Here is a 20,671-nt window from a genome sequence, read left to right as displayed (position 1 = left end):
ATCAAAGATTCAAACTTCCAAACAATGCTGAAAGTGTTATACAGTTCACATAATGAGCCTAAGTCAGGAAGAAACGTAGTCTCGTGTGTCTCATATTCCCAAGCTAAGACAGAAATAGATGGGATGTAAGGTACCCCAGCCGGTTTTGATGATTTGGAAAAGGTCTGCAGATTAGGAACATCTAGGACACGCACAGAGCAGATTCAGGGTACACATTGGATGAAGAAGTTTCTGAAGAACTGGAAAAATGACTGAGGACAAGCAGATCTATCAAGAGTGTGAATTTAATTCTCTGAAAAGAATCTGTATGTAAAATGAACCTTCTACAGAGTCTGCCTGACTGACTAGTTAGAGCCACAGTGTCTATGGAGAGGTTGGAATTTTGCTGGTTCAGAGCTAGATTGTCCTTGCCCACCTCTGTGCCTGACCCAACATCCTTGGGCTGTCCTTTTGGGAAAAAAAGGAAAGCTTTCAGAATGTCCCGTGTTAACAGACCCATGAGAGAGAGCACCTGAGATCTACAGCAAAGGATTTTTCACTTCACTATAACCATCTACCCAATGCACACATTAATGTATTCAAAAGGGGTGTGGATTTATGACCTTTTTTTGCTGTTACTACAAAAACATCGTGGGATTGTTACCTCATTAGAGTATGATATTTGAAGCAACCTGAATCTGTGCCTAGGGCCATGGAAGCCTATATTTGATGCTAGAATAAACTATTGCTTTTCTCACTTTATGGTGAGAGCTGTGTTTTATGTTGTCAAGGGGACAAGGAAGCCATCACAGGAGGGAAGCGTCAGAAGACAGGAAAGAGTCAGCTATATAACCTTGCCACAGGCTGCCTCAGGGCACAGTGAGATCAAAGCAGCTGCTGAGACACTGCAGAAACATCCAACAGCATGTCATTGAGAGCACACAGAGCCCAAACAGGCTTCATACAAATGCACAGAATACAAGAAAACCTGGGTGGCCACGACAGTCTGAACATGGATTTGAATGGGGGAAGGTGCCACTCTGCAGACAACAGTAATGAAATAATGGGTTTGAGATACTGGGCAGCAAATGAGGAGATTCCCTTAGCTCTCTTGCCAAGACTTCTCTGGGGACTGGCATCCCAAATGACTTCCGTATTCCTCTTAGCATTTTGACTCCAGCTCACTCTTTTACCACTTTTCTATTCCTCGATCTTGGATGAGATTTTTTTTTTTTATTCTCCTCTCTCACTAAATTTTGGACCACTTTATTGTAATTTGGAGTTTTTGTTTGTTGTTTTGTTTTTAATCTCTTTCTCTTCCTAGGCTTTGGGTTACTTTTTTTTTTTTAATTCCCCTTTTTTCTCCCTAGGTCTTAGCCAGGACAGGTCATTAGACTGTTGAGTTCCACGAGTCACTCATAAAACAAGTGTTTGTTCAGCCATGTCATAAAATATCTCTCCACTTGAAGACCCAAATGGATTTGTTGTAAACACAGAGATCCTGACCTTCCCTCTTGTCAAAAGTTCCTGAATTGGTCATTTGGAGAAAAACCCAAGGAAGGGAATAAAGAAAGGGGTGTGTGTTCCCAAACTCTCCAGCACAGGGCTGATTCCTGGTAGGTCTGATTCCATCGTCTGGCTAGCCCTGTGAAACATTCTACTTTGTACCTTCTGCGGCTGCTGACGAAGGCAGAGTAGAGATTTATAACACCGTTGTCTATCCCAGCCCAAGAAGCTTGGCAGGAGCCGGCGCTATTTTCCTCAGCACAGCTTTCCACATTCCTGCCTGAGCAGAAGCACATGATAATTTCAGTTTTAAAACAAGCAGAGATGCCCCCAGTGTAGGAGAATCGAGTGTGAGGAGGTGGGAGTGGGTGGGTGGGTGGAGGAACACCCTTTTAAAAGCAGGGGGAGGATGTGATAGGGTATTTCCAGGAGGGAGGGAAACCAGGAAAGGGGATAACATTTGAAATGTAAATAAAGAAAATATCCAATTTAAGGAAAGGTTTAAAAAACAAAACAAAAACAAGCAGATGCATTGTCAGGAAAGAAATACGTGGCCCAAAGGAGCTGGGAAGACAAGCCCCAGGGATGGAGAGAAAGCTCTACGGAGAGCTCACATCTCACAGTGTCAAACAACTTGCCACCATTAGCTTGTCTGGAAGTCAGACTATTTAAAAAAAATTTTTTTCCTTCCCAAGGATTCCTCTCTTGCTGCAAGGACGCTAAAGGTTCAGAGTGAAGAAGTAGCCTGCTCACTTGTGCTGGAAATGCTGGCATGGAGGGCTGCCGAGGAAGTCAATCCTTGTAGCAGAGCTGACCTCTGGGAAGCACATTGAACGGGCCACAGAATGGAGTAGAAATAATCCTGGGCTCACCTGTGGTGCTCCAGTCCTTTTTTTTTGGGGGGGGGGGGGGAAAGAGGCCATGCCTTTTGTAGCCCCTGCCTCAAAGGTCTGTTCTGTTCTCCTTACAAATATATGGTATGCTGAACTAACATCTTTGTGATCAGAGTTTGGAGAAAAAATTTAACTTTTTCCCAATAAAGATGCCATTAACTAATTTGAAATTCAAAATTACTTTGTTTGATTCATTGAAATAAACCTTAATCATTACATTGACCAGTGTAAACTTAGACGAAAGGAAAGACAGACAAGGGAGAGGGCTTCTCAATGACAGCACAGGCTTTATTCTGGGAAAGGCCTGGAGAGAGGGTGCTGGGACACTTACCAGGGAAAAAAACCAGGGACACTTACAGCCTTGCATAGAGATAGGTCAGGATAGAGATAGCAGAGTGGGGTCTTTGGGGGGATTGGTCGCTAGGGGTCGCTAGAGAATAAGGTGAGTAGTGAGTTAAGAATTCTTCCAAAGGTCCTGAGTTCAAATCCCACAACCACATGGTGGCTCACAACCACCTGTAATGAAATCTGACACCCTCCTCTGGTGTGTCTGAGGACAGTTACAGTGTACTTATGTATAATAATCAATAAATCTTGAAAAAGGAGGAGGAGGAGGAGGAGGAGAAGGAAGGAAGGAAGGAAGAAGAAGAAAAGAAAAAAAAAAGTCACTGTTGCAACCCCCGAATTACTGATGCTAACTCTCTGAGGATAGTTGTCCTGTTTCTTAAAAGTCTCATCAAAAAGACACTTCAGTGTTGTGTACAGTTTGCCTCTGTGTTTTCCCCCACAGAAGCTCCCATCCCCCCTCCAGCACAAGGCAATCGAGATATTCAGACAGCTGGTTTCTGTGCTGTGGCCTCCTGCAGCAAGCCCTGGGCTCCCTCTCTCTCTCTGGCTGCTCCAAGGGAACCCAGCCTAGGATTAGAATGGCACTACCCATAAACTGCCCCTTAATGGAGACATCCAGAAGAGTCAAATGCTAGCTTGAGGCATCCTTCCCGCCTTTGCATCTCCGAAACCAACATTCTTCCTGATAAATGGCTGAACTCTCGAGGTGTCTGTCCTTGAGACCTTAAAGAAATAACAAACTCTAAGGGGATTAGGGCCCCGAGTTTAAATCATGGAGAAAAGGTAATCAAAGATCACAGACAGTTATGGCCATCCATAAAATTAGTCCCTGATAACCCCAGAGCAGACACCCATTAATCTCCCTCCCAGCTTCAGTTCCATCCCACCAAATGATTACAACCCTTTACTCCCCTTTTCAATGAACATTCAGGGGATTCCTAACTTATAGTGTATATAAACCCAGTGCTTTCTGGAATCAGGCATCGCTTGCCAGCATTTACCCTGTGAGTGCAGGGCATGTGATCTGAGTTTGAACTTGAAACAATAAAACTCTTTTGCAAGTTGCAGCAGACTTCACAATTCTTGGGCTCCTCTGGGTTTCCCGTGGACTCGGAATAACAGTCAGGTGAGCCATAAACATGTAGGCCCTTCTGAGGGTGGAGCGAACAAGAGTATAGGAAACCTAGTCACTTTAGCACTGGAAACCAAATTACTTCAGCTTCAGAAATGGTCGCTGTTTAACCAAAATGGCAGAGCTTTGCAAAATGGTATGGCTTTGGCTAACACACAGTGGAAGATCTCTCAAAACTATTCTAATTTCAAAAATTCCATTGGACTGTCTTACTGTGAATCTAACATTTAATTAAGAAACATGATCAAAGACTTATAAATAATTGGTAAATAATGTTATGTTTGAAGTGTGAGCTTTTATGTAAGTTCCTCGTGTCAGTTCTTTGTGTCTTTTGGGCCAAGTGTTTGCTGAGGTTCTTGAACAAGAGCAACCCAAAAGTCATATACCTCCTACTTGCTGGTCTCTAGACCTTCTGTGTCCTCTTCCTTCACTGTGCCTAAGATGTTGAGATACACAGAATGTCAGTTGCTATAGACAGCATAGTGTCAGGCCTTCTAACCAGTGTATACCTAACTATAGGCTGGAGAATAGGGACTCTGGATGGGGTCTAGGGCCAGGGAATGGGGTCTGGGGCCAGGGGATGGGGTCTGGGGCCAAGGGATGGGGTCTGGGGCCAGGAGGTGGGATGGGGAAGTAAATGAAAAGAGCTGCTTGACAGGGGAAGACTAGGACTCCTTCTTTATGTGGGCTACAAGCATCAAACCGAACATGCTCAAGAATACACACACACACACACACACACACACATACACACACACACACACACACACACACACACACACAAAGGAAAGGCTGTGGCAATATTAAAAACTTATAAATGGCCAAGAGCCTTCTTTTTGGAACCCACTCCATTCTCTGGAGGGTTTTCTCATTTTTAATAAAGTATCTCTATTTCTATTTCTAACCATGTGTCTCTGGTCCAGTTCTTTGCCCTGGAACACAAAAGCCTGGAAACCTCAGCAGCCATCCTGGGACTCAGATCCACACCTAAAACATCAGTGGCCTAGAGCCTGCTTCCTCTTTTCTTCTTCCCAAAGCTTTCCTGGTTATAAGGAGCGAAGGTTCTTTATAAACAGGATGGCACTGAGAAGGAGGTGGCCAGTGGGTACTGATGCTGCCTATGTTCCTTATACCAACCACATGCCCCAGCGCATTGGCTAGAGCCACACATATCATCCACAACTCTTCTCTGCCAGGAGCCACAGCTTCCCAGGCAGCTTCCCCATCTATGAGTACAAGCACCTGGGTGATTTGTTTAACATTACCCTTGTAAAGTTGCTGCCTCTCCTTCAGCCACGTCAGCATGCTTCCCTCTTTTTCAGAAAGAGCCAAGAGAAACTATTAAAAATGTGTTTGAAATTACACATTCCCGCAGACTCCTTGACAGAAGAGCTTTGCAAAGCTCGTTAAGAAAGCTGGAGAAAATTCCTCTGCAACATTTCTGGGCTTATGGTTATTATTCTCCATGTGTTGCTCAACTAATAGGATGTGACACTGGACATTGTGATCCAAGAAAAAATGGCTGCCTAAGTTGGGGCTTTCATTCTACAACAGCAGCTGTGGCTACCATTTTGGCCAATTGCAGAAGAGATGAGAGCCAAGGGGATAGAGACAAAGAGTTTTGGAATGTGGCTCCTTCTCCTCTTCCTCCCCTCTCTGCTCTCACTTTCAGAGGTTGGATGGTTGGATTTAGCTTATTTTACAGCTTCACTCCAACTCTGTAAAACTGAGCTCAACTAGAACTGGACTATGTGGCTTGTAAATAATCTCCTACAGGAGCCTCCCTAAGTGGAAGCAGCCGGTTCCATTCAATTTTCTCCTCTGATTACCATCAATGACCCCCAGACAGCTCAATCCCTTGCATAATCCCCAGGCAGAGCAGAGCCTCTGCTTTGCCTCTGTTGGAAGGAATGCCACATTTGACTTTCTTCTCTGCTCCTGTGCTCACACAATTCTGTTAGAAATAGTCTGGCTCTGGGCTGGAACCATCAGGGGAATCTCCACGGCATGGCTTCACATCTTCTCCAGCAGTTGTGAGCTCCTGGAGAACATGCTTTTGAGTAGACCCATTAGAAGTCAGGTTCTCTGCCCTCAGTGAAAGGCACCTTTCCATATAAAAACAAGGAAGCCCAGTGACATTTCCATGACACAAAATCCAAAACAACACCATCTGACCTTGAGCCATGGAAATAAGTTTAACAAGCAAAAGCTAAAACATGCTAAGAGTCTCTAAAAAGTAGCATGTGGGAGACTATCAGGAGAAACTTTAAAACCCATTTAAAATTCCAGATTTACAGTATGCTATAAATTTCCACAACAGAAAGTGGAGGGATAACCCTAGCCCTGTGACTTCATCTTGATTTAAGATGCCATTACTAAATGAGCTGGCTTCTGTAGAAAGGAAGGGTTGCTACCTCACAGGGAATTCTGCTCCTTTTGTACTAAAGAACCTGGAAGAGAAAAAAATGTGCAATTTTTTCTCTTAGTTACATAAATCCTGAGTTGTTTACAGGACATTATATACTCTACTAAATGCTAAGTAAAGGGTTAAAGAGAAATTTCCAGAAAAGAATTCCTAACCTCTATCCACCCATCTGAAAGGACCATTTCTACAAGTCTCTTATTTTTCTTTCCTTTTAAATTTGTATTTAAAGCAAGAATCAAACCTGATTCACCAGATATCCTTGGGAAGCATTTTCCTCCTAGGAAATTTTCTTTCCCCAAGTTCCAAGTTTACCATGCACATAGCACAAGACTTTTAGCTATGACAATTGCTGCCTATAAGATTGACATAAACATGTGTGTCAAAAGTTGTGTTTTTCTGGTCAATACCAACTTTGTTTTAAGGAGTTGTCCTAAGACCCTAGACTTTAAATAATGGAGGAGTGAGCACTGATCTTGTAATTTCAAAACCTCTATGGCTCCATCTGACTAGACCACACACCAAAAGAGTCTATGGAGTGGGCCCCACTTCTTTCTCCATTGGATTACAAAGTACGTGAAAGTAGCTGGGTGTCAGTTTAGGTGAGTGAGGGTCAACATCTTCTCACTTCTGTTTCCAGTCCCCAGGGTGGGGTCTGGCACATTCATTCCATCATTCACCTATCATTAATGTTCCCCAGATTAAGGTTTGTCTTAGTTTTTTCTCCTGTTTCAGAGATCAAATAATCTTATAAAAAGCAAACTAAAGGATAAAGTGTGTATTCTTCCCACAGTTAAATGGTAGCATCCATTATGTGGGGAAGTCAAGACAGCAGGACCTTGAAGAAGCTAGTCTTATTACATCCACAATCAAGGAGCAAAGAGTGAAAAATTTATCTACTAGTCAACTCCCTTTCTCTATACATATACAGCCCAAAATCCCATCCAGAAAATGGTACTGCCCACAGTGGGCATGTCCTACTACCTCAATTAGTAATAATTAAGGTAATTTCCTTCAGGCATGCCGAGGAACCCATCTCTCAGGTGACTCTGGCTTCTGTCAATCTGATAAGGTTAATGATTGCAAGTATTCCTATGCTTGTGTGTTGATGTCTTGGTTGTCACCTGGTGCTATTTTGGGAGTTGGAGACTTGAGGTGATGAGACCTGCCTGGGAAAGTTGTTGGGGCTTGATTCTAATGCATTATCTTATTTTGGCTCCTGAAAAGCCACTCTTCCAGACCTGAGGGTCGCTGTCCCAAGGTGGCTTTAATTGATAATAAAGAATTGCCATACAGATAATAACTTCAAGTCTCTCAAGAGAGAAATTGAAGAAGATCTCAGAAAATGGAGAGATATTCCATGCTCATAGATTGGCAGAACAAACATAGTAAAAATGTCCATCTTACCAAAGGCAATCTATAGATTCATTGCAATCCCCATCAAAATCCCAACACAATTCTTCAAAGACATGGAAAGAAAAATTCTCAAATTCATCTGGAAAGAAAAAAAAAAACAGAATAGTGAAAACAATCCTTAACAATAAAAGAACAGCTGGCAGAATCACCTTCCCTGACCAAAAGCTTTACTACAGAGCAATAGTGATAAAAACTGCATGGTATTGGTACAGAAATAGACATGTTGGTCAATGGAATAGAATTGAAGACCCAGAAATAAAACCACACACCTATGGTCACTTGATCTTTGACAAAGATGCCAAAAATATACAATGGAAAAAAAAACTTCAATAAATAGTGCTAGTCTAACTGGTTGTATGAATGTAGAAGAATGAAAATAAACCCATATTTGTCACCTTGTAAAAAGCTCAAGTCCAAGTGGATCAAGGACCTCAACATAAAACCAGATACACTAAATCTAATAGAAGAGAAAGTGGAAAAGAGCCTTGAACTCATTGGCACAGGGGGAAATTTCCTAAACATAGCTCCAATGGCTCATGCTCTAAGATCAAGAATTGATAAATGGGACCTCAAGAAACTGGAAAGCTTCTGTAAGGCAAAAGACATAGTCAATAAGACAAATCAGCCATCTTCTCATTGGGAAAAAAATCTTCACTAACTCCACATCTCATAGAGGGATAATATCCAAAATATATAAAGAACTCAAGAAGTTAATCACCAAAAGAACAAACATCCCATTCAACAAATGGGGTATAGAACTAAACCGAGAATTCACAATGGAGGAACCTCAAATGGCGGAGAAGCACCTAAAAAAAAAATGTTCAAAGTCCTTAGTGATCAGAGAAATGCAAATCAAAATGACTCTGAGATTCCACCTTATGCCAATCAGAATGGCTAAGATCAAAACCTCAGTTGACAACACATGCTGGTGAGGATGTGGAGAAAGAGGAACACTCCTCCATTGCTGGTGGGATTGCAAACTGGTACAACCACTCTGGAAATCAATCTGTCAGTTCCTCTGAAAATTGGAAATAGATCTATCTGAAGACCCAGATATATCACTCTTGGGAATATACCCAAAAGATGCCCCACCATGCCACAGGGGCATGTGTTCCACTATGTTCATAGCAGCCTCTTTTTTTTAATAGCCAGAAGCTGGAAACAACCCAGATGTCCCACAACAGAAGAATGAATACAGAAAATGTGGTTCATTTAAACAATGGAATTTTACTCAGCTATTAAGAATGAGGGTATCTTGACTTTTGCAGGCAAATGGATAGAAGTAGAAAATATCATTCTGAGTGAGGTAACTCAGACCCAAAAGGACATGCATAAATTACAGGGATGGAAATGGAGAGGAGCCTGAGGAAAAGAAGGTCCAGCAACAGGTCCAAAGTGGGATCCAGCTCAAGGGGAGGTCCCAAGGCCTGACACTATTACTGAGACTATGGAACACTCACAAAAAAAAGGATCTATCATGCCTGCCCGCCAAAAGACCTAACAAACAACTGAATGAGTCAGATGCAGATATTTGCACCCAACCAATGCACAGGAGCAGCTGACCCCTGTTGTTGAATTAGGAATGGCTGAAAGAAGCTGAGGAGAAGGGCAACCCTGTAGGAGGACCAACAGTCTTAATTAATATGGATTCCCGAGATCTTTCAAACACTGGATCACTAAACAGACAGCATACACCATCTGATATGAGGCTCCCCAACACACATACAGTAGAGGACTTCCGGGTCTGTGTTCATTTAGAGATGATGCACCTAACCCTCAAGAGACTGGAGGACCCAGGGAGTTTAGAAGTCAGGTTGGGTGGGGGCATGGGTGTATCCAAGTGGAGACAGGGTGAGGTGGGGAGGAGGTGTGGGACATGGAGCAGATGGAGGGTGGATGGGGGGGGAGTGGGGAATGGAATATGGAGTGTAAAAAATATGAATTAAAAAAGAAAAGAAAAGAAAAGAAAAGAAAAGAAAAGAAGAGAAGAGAAAAGAAAAGAATTGCCATACAGCCAAAGGTTGGGCAGAAAGAAGGAGTGACTTTTAGATTGCACAGGCAAGGGGATTGGAGAGAGAGGAGAGACAGAGAATCACCAGGACAGGGAAGGAAAAAGATGAAACTTAAAGGCCTGCCAGCATGTAAGAATCCAGAAAAGTGGCCCTAGAGGCCACTTCCCTGGTTGGATCTGGGGTAGCAGAGATGAAATATAGATTTTTAAAAGATACTAACTCGGGATACTGAAGGGGGGTCTTTTTTAGGTGCTGGGAGAATTAGAAACGCCCATCCATTGAGCTAGTCAAGGTATATCAAAATTAGCTTGCATGTGTGTGTTTTTCATTTGTGAATCCAGAGGACTCTGGCAGACAGCTGGAAGAGCGACCTGCTGGGGAGACACGGCAGTTTAACTAATTCTCTTTTTTTACTTCTTAAATTTATTTTTTATTTAAATGCATTTTATACATTAAACATTAATAATATTGAGTTTCTTGAGAATCAAATAATAGATAAAATTTTGTTCAACTTTTATAATCATATCCTTCCATACCCTAAAAATATTATTAATGAATATTTAATACTATCCATAACTGAGGATCCTATATCTAATGTTGAATACTAAATTGTTTCAAAACATACAAAATATTCTTTGGGAATTAAGCATAGTAAAAGAGCATAAAATATTAAAAATAAATCACTAAGAAGTATATTCAAAAGCCCTTATATGATACCACCTGACATAGTGAGAGTGCATTTAAAACGCATTATATATGTGTACATTGTCTAACAATCAGTTTACTTAAAAAAATTATTAGAGTATCTAGTAGAGATATTATTTTATCAGTATTTTCAAATTTTCAAAATAGCAAAAACTCTTTGAAGTTAAACATTAAGAAAATGCTAATTTCAAGCAGTGAGAAAAATTATCAATAATATTTCCATGATGTTTGTAGAACATAATTTTAGTATTTTCAACTGTTAATATTCAACAAACAGAATAGTTATTTTAGGATATATTTTGTTGTTATATCTCCCTTTTCATTTCAGCTTTTATTAATTTGGATACTGTCTCTGTGTCCCTGGGTTAGTCTGGCTAAGGGTTTATCTATCTTGTTGATTTTCTCAAAGAACCATCTCCTGGTTTTGTTGATACTTTGTATAGTTCTTTTTGTTTCTATTTGGTTGATTTAAGTCCTGAGTTTGATTATTTCCTGCCATCTACTCCTCTTGGCTGTATTTGCTTCTTTTTGTTCTAGAGCTTCCAGGTGTGCTGTCAAGCTGCTAGTGTAAGCTTTCTTCAGTTTCTTTTTGGAGGCACTCAGAGCTATGAGTTTTCCTCTTACCACTGTTGTCATTGTGTTCCATAAGTTTTGGTATGATGTGTCTTCATCTTAATTAAAAAGGCCTTTAATTTCTTTATTTCTTCCTTGACCAAGTTATCATTGAGTAGAGCATTGTTCAGCTTCCATGTGTATGTGTGTTTTCCATTGTTTTTGTTGGTATTTAAGACCAGCCTTAGTCTGTGGTGATCAGATGGAGTACATGGGATTATTTCAATCTTGTATATGTTGAGGCCTGTTTTGTGACCAATTATATGGTCAATTTTGGAGGAGGTATCATGAGGTGCTGAGAAGAAGGTATATTCTTTTGCTTTAGGAAAAAATGTTCTAAAAAATATCTGTTAGACCCATTTGGTTCATAAGTTCTGTTAGTTTCACTGTGTCTCTGTTTAGTTTCTGTTTCCAGGATCTGTCCATTGCTGGGAGTCTGAACTCTCCCACTATTATTGTGTGCGGTGCAGTGTGTGTTTTAAGCTTCAGTAAAGTTTCTTTTATGAATGTGGGTGGAGCATAGATGTTCAGAATTGAGAGTTCTTGGTAGATTTTTCCAGTGTCCTTCCTTATCTTTTTAAATAACATTTGGTTGAATGTTGATTTTATTCGATACTAGAATGGCTACTCCTGCTTGTTTCTTGGGACCATTTGCTTGGAAAATTGTTTTCCAACCTTTTACTCTGAGGTAGTATCTGTCTCTGCCACTGTAGTGCAAAAACAAATGCAGCAAAATGCTGGGCAATTATTAAGTGATTATTATTAGGTATTAAGAAAAACTGTTACTTCCTTTATTTTTGTTGTTAGAGATGGAATTAAGTTTTTGTGGCTATCTTCTTTTGGGTTTATTGAACGATTACTTTCTTGCTTTTTCTAGGGTGTACTTTCCCTCCTTGTGTTGGTGTTTTCTATCTATTATCCTTTGTAGGGCTGCATTTGTGGAAAGATATTGTGTAAATTTGGATTTGTCATGGAATATCTTGTTTTCTCCATCTATGGTAATTGAAAGTTTTGCTGGGTATAGTAGCCTGGGCTGGCATTTGTGTTTCCTAGGGTCTGTATGACATCTGTCCAGGATCTTCTAGCTTTCATAGTCTCTGGTGAGAAGTGTGGCGTAATTTTGATAGGTCTACCTTTATATGTTATTTGACCTTTTTTCCTTACTAGTTTTAATATTCTTTCTTTGTTTTGTGCATTTGGTGTTTTGACTGCTATGTAACAGGAGGAATTTCTTTTCTTGTTCAGTCTATTTGGAGTTCTGTAAGCTTCTTGTATGTTCATGGGCATCTCTTTCTTTAGGTTAGGGAAGGTTGTGTCTATAATTTTGTTGAAGATATTTACTGGTTCTTTAAGTTAGGAATCTTTGCTCTCTTCTTTACCTATTATGCTTAAGGTTGGTCTTCTTATTGTTTCCTGGATTGCCTGGATGTTTTGGGTTAGGAGCTTTTTTCTTCTTGCATTTTCTTTGACTGTTGTGACAATGTTTTCTATGGTATCCTCTGCACCCAAGATTCTCTCTTCTATCTCTTGTATTCTGTTATGCTTGCATCTATGTCTCCTAACCTCTTTCCCAGGTTTTCTAACTCCTGGGTTGTTTCCCTTTGTGATTTCATTATTGTTTCTACTTTCATTTCTAGATCTTGGATGGTTTTGTTCATTTCCTTTGCCTGTTTGATTGTATTTTCCTACAATTCTTTAAGGGATTTTTGTGTTTCCTCTTTAAGGGCTTCAAGCTGTTTACCTGTGTTCTCTTCCATTTCTTTGAAGAAAATATTTATGCCATTCTTAAAGCCTTCTATCATCATCATGAGAAGTTATTTGCAATCCGAATCTTGCTTTTCCAGTGTGATGGTGTATCCAGGACTTGTTATGGTGGGAGAATTGGGTTCTGATGATGCCAAATAACCATGGTTTCTGTTGTTTATGTTCTTATACTTGCCTCCCACCATCTGCTTATCTTCAGTGCTACCTGCCCTAGTTATGTCTGACTGGAGCCTGTCCTTCCTGTGATCCTGGTTGTGTCAGAACTCCTCAGAGTTCAACTGTCTCTGTGATCCTATGATTCTGTGATCCTGTGATTCTGAGATTCTGGGTGTGTCTGAGCTCCTGGGAGTCAAGTTGCCTCTGGGACCCTGAGATCCTGATGTGATCAAACTCCTGGGATCCTTGATCCTGTGGTCCTGGGCATGTTAGAGCACCTGGGACTGGAGCTTCTTCTGGGTGTTGTGGGACTGGCTTCAGAGTTTGCACCCAAGGTCTGCTCAGGGCATTTCTGATCCTGTGATCTTGGGCATGTTAGAGGTCCTGGAATGGAACTTCCTCTGGCTCTTGTGGGACTGGCTTCAGAGTTCATACTCAAGGTCTTCTCAGGGCACTGGCCTAGACCAGAAGGAACCCATGCCGCTGGTAGGATGGAGTCCCTCAGTTCCAGGGTCCCATTGGTCCCATTTACTTACAGTGTTGGGGCAGATGTTGTATCCTCCTTACCTTATTCCTAGGATCCTGGGAGTGTTAAAGCTCCTGTGAGTGGATCTCCCTCTGGGTGTTGTGGGACTGGCTGTGGAGTTCGTGCCCAAGATCTACTCAGGGCAGCAGCCCAGACTGGAAGCAAGGTTTAATTAATTCATTGCCACAGGAAGTTTGTCATGGGCTCTTGTTCATGGAAGATATGCCTTGCCCCTGTACCTTTCTTTTGTCTTGATCTACCTGCTGGATAAGAAATTTGCATACGTGTGTGGGTTCATTTCTGGGTCTTCAATTCTATTCCATTGGTCTACTTGTCTGTCGCTATACCAGTACCATGCAGTTTTATAACAATTGCTCTGTAGTACAGCTTTAGGTCAGGCATGGTGATTCCACCAGAGGTACTTTTATCCTTGAGAAGAGTTTTTGCTATCCTAGGTTTTTTGTTATTCCAGATGGATTTGCAGATTGCTCTTTCTAATTCGTTGAAGAATTGAGTTGGAATTTTGATGGGGATTGCATTGAATCTGTAGATTGCTTTTGGCCAGATAGCCATTTTTACAATGTTGATCCTGCCAATCCATGAGCATGGGAGATCTTTCCATCTTCTGAGATCTTCTTTAATTTCTTTCTTCAGAGACTTGAAGTTCTTATCATACAGATCTTTCACTTCCTTAGTTAGAGTCATGCCAAGGTATTTTATATTATTTGTAACTACTGAGAAGAGTGTTGTTTCCCTAATTTCTTTCTCAGCCTGTTTATCCTTTGTGTACAGAAAGGCCACTATGCCGGGGCCTAGCAAACACAGAAGTGGATGCTCACAGTCAGCTATTGGATGGATCACTGGGCCCCCAATGGAGGAGCTAGAGAAAGTAACCAAGGAGCTAAAGGGATCTGCAACCCTATAGGTGGAACAACAATATGAACTACCCAGTACCTCCCAGAGCTCGTGTCTCTAGCTGCATATGTATCAGAAGATGGCCTAGATGGCCATCAGTGGAAAGAGAGGCCCATTGGTCGTGCAAACTTTATCTACCTCAGTACAGGGGAATGTCAGGGCCAAGAAGTGGGAGTGGGTGGGTGAGGGAGCATGTAGGGGACTTTTGGGATAGCATTGGAAATGTAAATGAAATAAATACCTAATAAAAAATAAAAATACCAAATCTTACTAAATACAATAGTAAGAAAATAAAAATTTAAAAAATTTGCATACATACCCCACACCCACATACACATAGCCAGCCAATCATAGTAGACAGACTTTGAAACTTTTAGTGGTCTCGTCTCTTTGAAATGTTAGCACAGCTGTGCTTCTTCTGTGTAACAGGCTCTACACACAGTAGGCTGCTGTGTAACAGGCTCCCCACACAAGAGACTGCTGTGTAACAGCAGGTTCTCTAAACAGTAGGCTTCTGTGTAACAAACCAGCTCCTAACACTGTAGGTGCTGTGTAACAAACAAGCTCCCACACAATAGGCTGCTATGTAACGGTCCTCATACAGTGGGCTGCTGTCTAGCAAACAAATAGGCTCCCAGCACAGTAGGCTGCTGGGCAGAAGACAGAAATGGCTTTCTGCTTCCTTGGTATTTAAATTCTGGGTGTAGGAAGGGGCTGAAGGGAAGAATTTTCCTACCAACATTAGACACTGCTAAGTCCTGTGAAGAAAGTAAAAAGGGTGACAAATTTCTGAGTACAGTCCTGAGGTGGGAGAGTTTTTAGAAAATCATAAGAGGGTGTTTTCAGAAAAGCTTCCCACCCCCACTCCCGACACCCAAAGAGAGATTTATGCTAGGGATAGGATGCTCACCTGAACTTCTAGCTTCACAAGCAAAGAGGCCAGTAGTGAGACATTGGAGGGAAGAATGCTTGCTAAGGAACAAATCAGTGAGGCTGTGAGGAAGGCTGTCTGGGACCCATGGTGAGTGGGTGTGGGATGAGACAGCAGAGAAGGCTGAAAAGAAAGCTAGAGTAGATCATGGTGGTAGTGTAGGCCAGGACCATGCCTGGGCTTTGCTCCTAGGTCATGGGTAACTGTGAGAGATGGTAAAGAAGAGTGGTATGACTCTTAAAAAGGGGGCAGGGGGCATGAGATCCTGCCAGGTGACTCAGCGATATACTAGTCCATAGACTAGTAAAATCTGAAAACTCACAACAGCTTAGCATCTGGTCTAACCAGCAGGGAATCACCAGTGAGTGCTTCACAGCAGCTGTTTCATGTGGAGATGGATGTGCAACAAGTTTAGAGCTGGTGTTTAAGCTGTTCTTCAAAAATTTTGAATCCAGACTTGACACAGATCCAGCATTTGGGCATATTCAACCTACTTGGTGTATCTATATTTGTTTTAGAGTATAGAAGTTTTAAAACATGTGTTATATTGTATAGTGGGAGGAGAGAGGGGGAAGGAAAGGGTGTGTACAGATGTATGGGAAAGAGTGTGTATAGATGTATGTGTGGAGGGGTGCTCACTGAGACCCGAAGAGGGTATCAAATCTCCTAGAGATACAGGAGGTTATTAGCTATCCTATGTGGGTGCTAGAAATGAACTTTGGTTTTCTGAAAGAGCGGCAAGCACTCTTAACTGCTGAGCTGCATCTCAATCTTCTAAAGTTTAGAAAATTATAATGTTTAAAATATTTTACCAACTAAATAGTTTTAAATTTTGTAATAACTAAATAATTTCTAATAAAAATCATGAGAGGAAATGCATAACTTTTTGTATATATTACATATATATTCTCACCTTCTCAGAGGTCACAGCCTCCCTGGTACATCGCTGTCTAACTGAGACACCTGCTCTCTAGTATAGGAAAGCAAGTTCTATGTTCATCAGCAGCATCAATGCCAATGTCATTCCTGTAACTGCTTGTGTTGCACTGACTTTGATTCTGGTTTAATCACACACACACATGCACACGCACACACACATACACACACGTACACACACACACACACACACACACACACAACTAAGCAAGCAAACTAAAAAATCCTTCCAAGGTGTATAGCAGCAGCAGAAAACAAAGGGGCTGAATGGCTTCTGATATTTGTTAAGGAAAGACAATGCTTTACAAAATCAATGCTATTTCTTACTTATTGAATCAACACCATGATCCCCAACAAACCCCAATCCCCCATTAACCTTTTCAGAACTTTAGATAAGAAGAAACACTTGTTCTAAAATCTGTTAAGAACTCTTATTGTTGGGATGATATTCTGCTAGCTTTTATTTAGAAACATGCTTTTTACATCCATTTCAGTTTTCTGTATAATAAATGAACCAAGGAAAAATGCATATAGCAATGGCTGAGGTAAACATCTACCCATCAATCCCCTGCCTGAACCAAAGCTGTTGGCATGGGCACATCCTTTGCTGAGGCTCAGGACGGGCTTCTTCAACAAGGAACTCTTGTTGTCATGAGGATTTAGAGTTGAAAAAGAAAACTTACCAAAGGCTTCAGGATGAGAACAGGCTAAGGGTGTCCACGCAGGGACACCGGTGTGAAAAGAATGACGTAAGGCTGTCTATGCTAGAGTGTTGGTGTGAAAAGAATGACGTAAGGCTGTCTATGCTAGAGTGTTGGTGTGAAAAGAATGACGTAAGGCTGTCTATGCTAGAGTGTTGGGGTAAAAAGACCAGTTTCAGCATATCCAAACTGCACAAGAGTGCCAGAACTGCCAATTTAGAGTCTTTCCAAATTAGGACGACTACGAAGAAGGCCACCAAGGATAAACAAACAGGCAGCACATCTCAAGTGTACTGATAATTTTGCCAAATAGAAATAGATATGTAAATAAGCACATTATTCACACAATTCAGAGTGTATGGGTCAGAGCATATAATCTTTGATCCTGTGGGTGAGAAATTTGTCACTGGAGCTTTAATGATAGAGGGGGCTAGTAAGATCAGTTGAACACTGTATCTGGAAGCCCGTGAATGAGAGTCATACATGTGGTACTAATGGCTGTCCTTAGAGTCAACCTTGTTTAATGAAAACTGACTCTGTCTTTTCAGTCAGTGAAAGGCATTGAAGCAACAAACCTCAAATCAGTGAAGAGGACTCATTACCTCAGGAAGATTCTGGGGTTCAGTTGAACCCTACAGCAATCTTCCTACACAGGGAAAAAACAATGAGTTTAAGGGCACAGGTAAATTGTGTGCAGAGCTTACCTATCTGTTGAGTCACCAGGGAAGCTGATCATGGTATCCTCTCCAAAACTGACCATTTACTTGGTCACAAAACAGGTTCAACAGATAATATATATATATATATATATATATATAATCCCATGCATCCTATCAGATCAGCAAGGACTAAGGCTGATCTTCAATAACAACATAAATAATAGAAAACCCACATGCACATGGAAGCTGAACAACACTACTCAATGATAACTTGGTCAATTAAGAAATAAAGTAAGAAATAAAAGACTTTTTAGAGTTTAATGAAACTGAAGCCACAACATATCCAAATTTATGGGACACAATAAAAGCAATCCGAAGAGGAAACCACATAGCTCTGAGTGCCTCCAAAAAGAATCTGGAGAGAGCATAAAATAGCAGCTTGACAGCACACCTAAAAGCTCTAGAACAAAAGGAAGCAAATTCACCCAACAGGAGTAGACGACAGGAAATAATCAAACTCAGGGCTAAAATCAACACAATAGAAACAAAAAGAACTATACAAAGAATCAAATATGCCAGGAGCTGACTCTTTGAGAAAATCAACAAGATAGATAAACACTTAGCCAGACTAACTAGAGGGCACAGGGACAGTATCCTAATTAACAAAATCAGAAATGAAAAGGGAGCCAGGCGGTGGTGGCACACCCCTTTAATCCCAGCACTTGGGAGGCAGAGGCAGGCAGATATCTGAGTTCGAGTGTTGGGAGCCGCGCCCACATTCGCCGTTACAAGATGGCGCTGACAGCTGTGTTCTAAGTGGTAAACAAATAATCTGCGCATGTGCCAAGGGTATCTTATGACTACTTGTGCTCTGCCTTCCCCGTGACGTCAACTCGGCCGATGGGCTGCAGCCAATCAGGGAGTGACACGTCCGAGGCGAAGGAGAATGCTCCTTAAGAGGGACGGGGTTTCGTTTTCTCTCTCTCTTGCTTCTTGCTCTCTTGCTTCTTGCTCTCTTGCTTCTTACACGCTTGCTCCTGAAGATGTAAGAAATAAAGCTTTGCCGCAGAAGATTCTGGTCTGTGGTGTTCTTCCTGGCCGGTCGTGAGAACGCGTCTAATAACAATTGGTGCCGAATTCCGGGACGAAAAAAAAACTCGGGACTGGCGCAAGGAAGATCCCTCATTCCAGAACCAGAACTGCGGGTCGCGGTAATAAAGGTTCCCGTAAAGCAGACTGTTAAGAAGGATTCAACTGTATGAATTCAGAACTTTTCAGCTGGGGAACGAGAGTACCAGTGAGTACAGCTTTACGAGGTAAGTCTGATCTTGAACTTTCTAACGAAATTCAAGACAGTCTATCAGAAGTAAAGTGGAAAATGTTTGGCCTTGAATTTTTTCTAGTGTTAGAAGCCCTTTTGTTCCTTTTCACATGTTATCAAGTGGTTAAGGCAGGGCGGATTCTAGATGAAATTCAGGACAAGCTATCAGAAGTAAAGCGGGGAGAGAGAGTAGGAGCAAAGAGAAAATATGGTACACAAAATAAGTATACAGGCCTTTCCAAGGGTCTTGAACCCGAGGAAAAGTTAAGGTTAGGTAGGAATACCTGGAGAGAGATTAGAAGAAAAAGAGGAAAAAGGGAAAAGAAGAAAGATCAATTAGCGGAGGTCTCTAGGAAAAGGAGCCTGTGCTCATCGCTGGATGGGCTCGGGGAGCCAGCTCTTAGTAGCTCTGAAGCAGGTGAAGAATCCTCCTCTGAGGAAACAGACTGGGAGGAAGAAGCAGCCCATTACCAGCCAGCTAATTGGTCAAGAAAAAAGCCAAAAGCGGCTGGCGAAGGCCAGTTTGCTGATTGGCCTCAGGGCAGTCGGCTTCAAGGTCCGCCCTATGCGGAGTCCCCGCCCTGCGTAGTGCGTCAGCAATGCGCAGAGAGGCAGTGCGCAGAGAGGCAGTGCGCAGACTCATTCATTCCCAGAGAGGAACAAAGGAAAATACAACAGGCATTTCCGGTCTTTGAAGGAGCCGAGGGTGGGCGTGTCCACGCTCCGGTAGAATACTTACAAATTAAAGAAATTGCCGAGTCGGTCCGTAAATATGGAACCAATGCTAATTTTACCTTGGTGCAGTTAGACAGGCTCGCCGGCATGGCACTAACTCCTGCTGACTGGCAAACGGTTGTAAAAGCCGCTCTCCCTAGTATGGGCAAATATATGGAATGGAGAGCGCTTTGGCACGAAGCTGCACAAGCGCAGGCCCGAGCAAACGCAGCTGCTTTGACTCCAGAGCAGAGAGATTGGACTTTTGACTTGTTAACGGGTCAGGGAGCTTATTCTGCTGATCAGACAAACTACCATTGGGGAGCTTATGCCCAGATTTCTTCCACGGCTATTAGGGCCTGGAAGGCGCTCTCTCGAGCAGGTGAAACCACTGGTCAGTTAACAAAGATAATCCAGGGACCTCAGGAATCCTTCTCAGATTTTGTGGCCAGAATGACAGAGGCAGCAGAGCGTATTTTTGGAGAGTCAGAGCAAGCTGCGCCTCTGATAGAACAGCTAATCTATGAGCAAGCCACAAAGGAGTGCCGAGCGGCCATAGCCCCAAGAAAGAACAAAGGCTTACAAGACTGGCTCAGGGTCTGTCGAGAGCTTGGGGGACCTCTCACCAATGCAGGCTTAGCGGCCGCCATCCTCCAATCTCAGAACCGCTCCATGAGCAGAAATGATCAGAGGACATGTTTTAATTGCGGAAAGCCTGGGCATTTTAAGAAAGATTGCAGAGCTCCAGATAAACAGGGAGGGACTCTCACTCTTTGCTCTAAGTGTGGCAAGGGTTATCATAGAGCTGACCAGTGTCGCTCTGTGAGGGATATAAAGGGCAGAATTCTTCCCCCACCTGATAGTCAATCAACTGATGTGCCAAAAAACGGGTCATCGGGCCCTCGGTCCCAGGGCCCTCAAAGATATGGGAACCGGTTTGTCAGGACCCAGGAAGCAGTCAGAGAGGCGACCCAGGAAGACCCACAAGGGTGGACCTGCGTGCCGCCTCCGACTTCCTATTAA

This window comes from Mus musculus, chromosome 18 (genome assembly GCF_000001635.26).
Source record: "Mus musculus strain C57BL/6J chromosome 18, GRCm38.p6 C57BL/6J".
Lineage (NCBI taxonomy): Eukaryota > Metazoa > Chordata > Mammalia > Rodentia > Muridae > Mus > Mus musculus.
Note: the sequence above shows the minus strand (reverse complement) of the source record.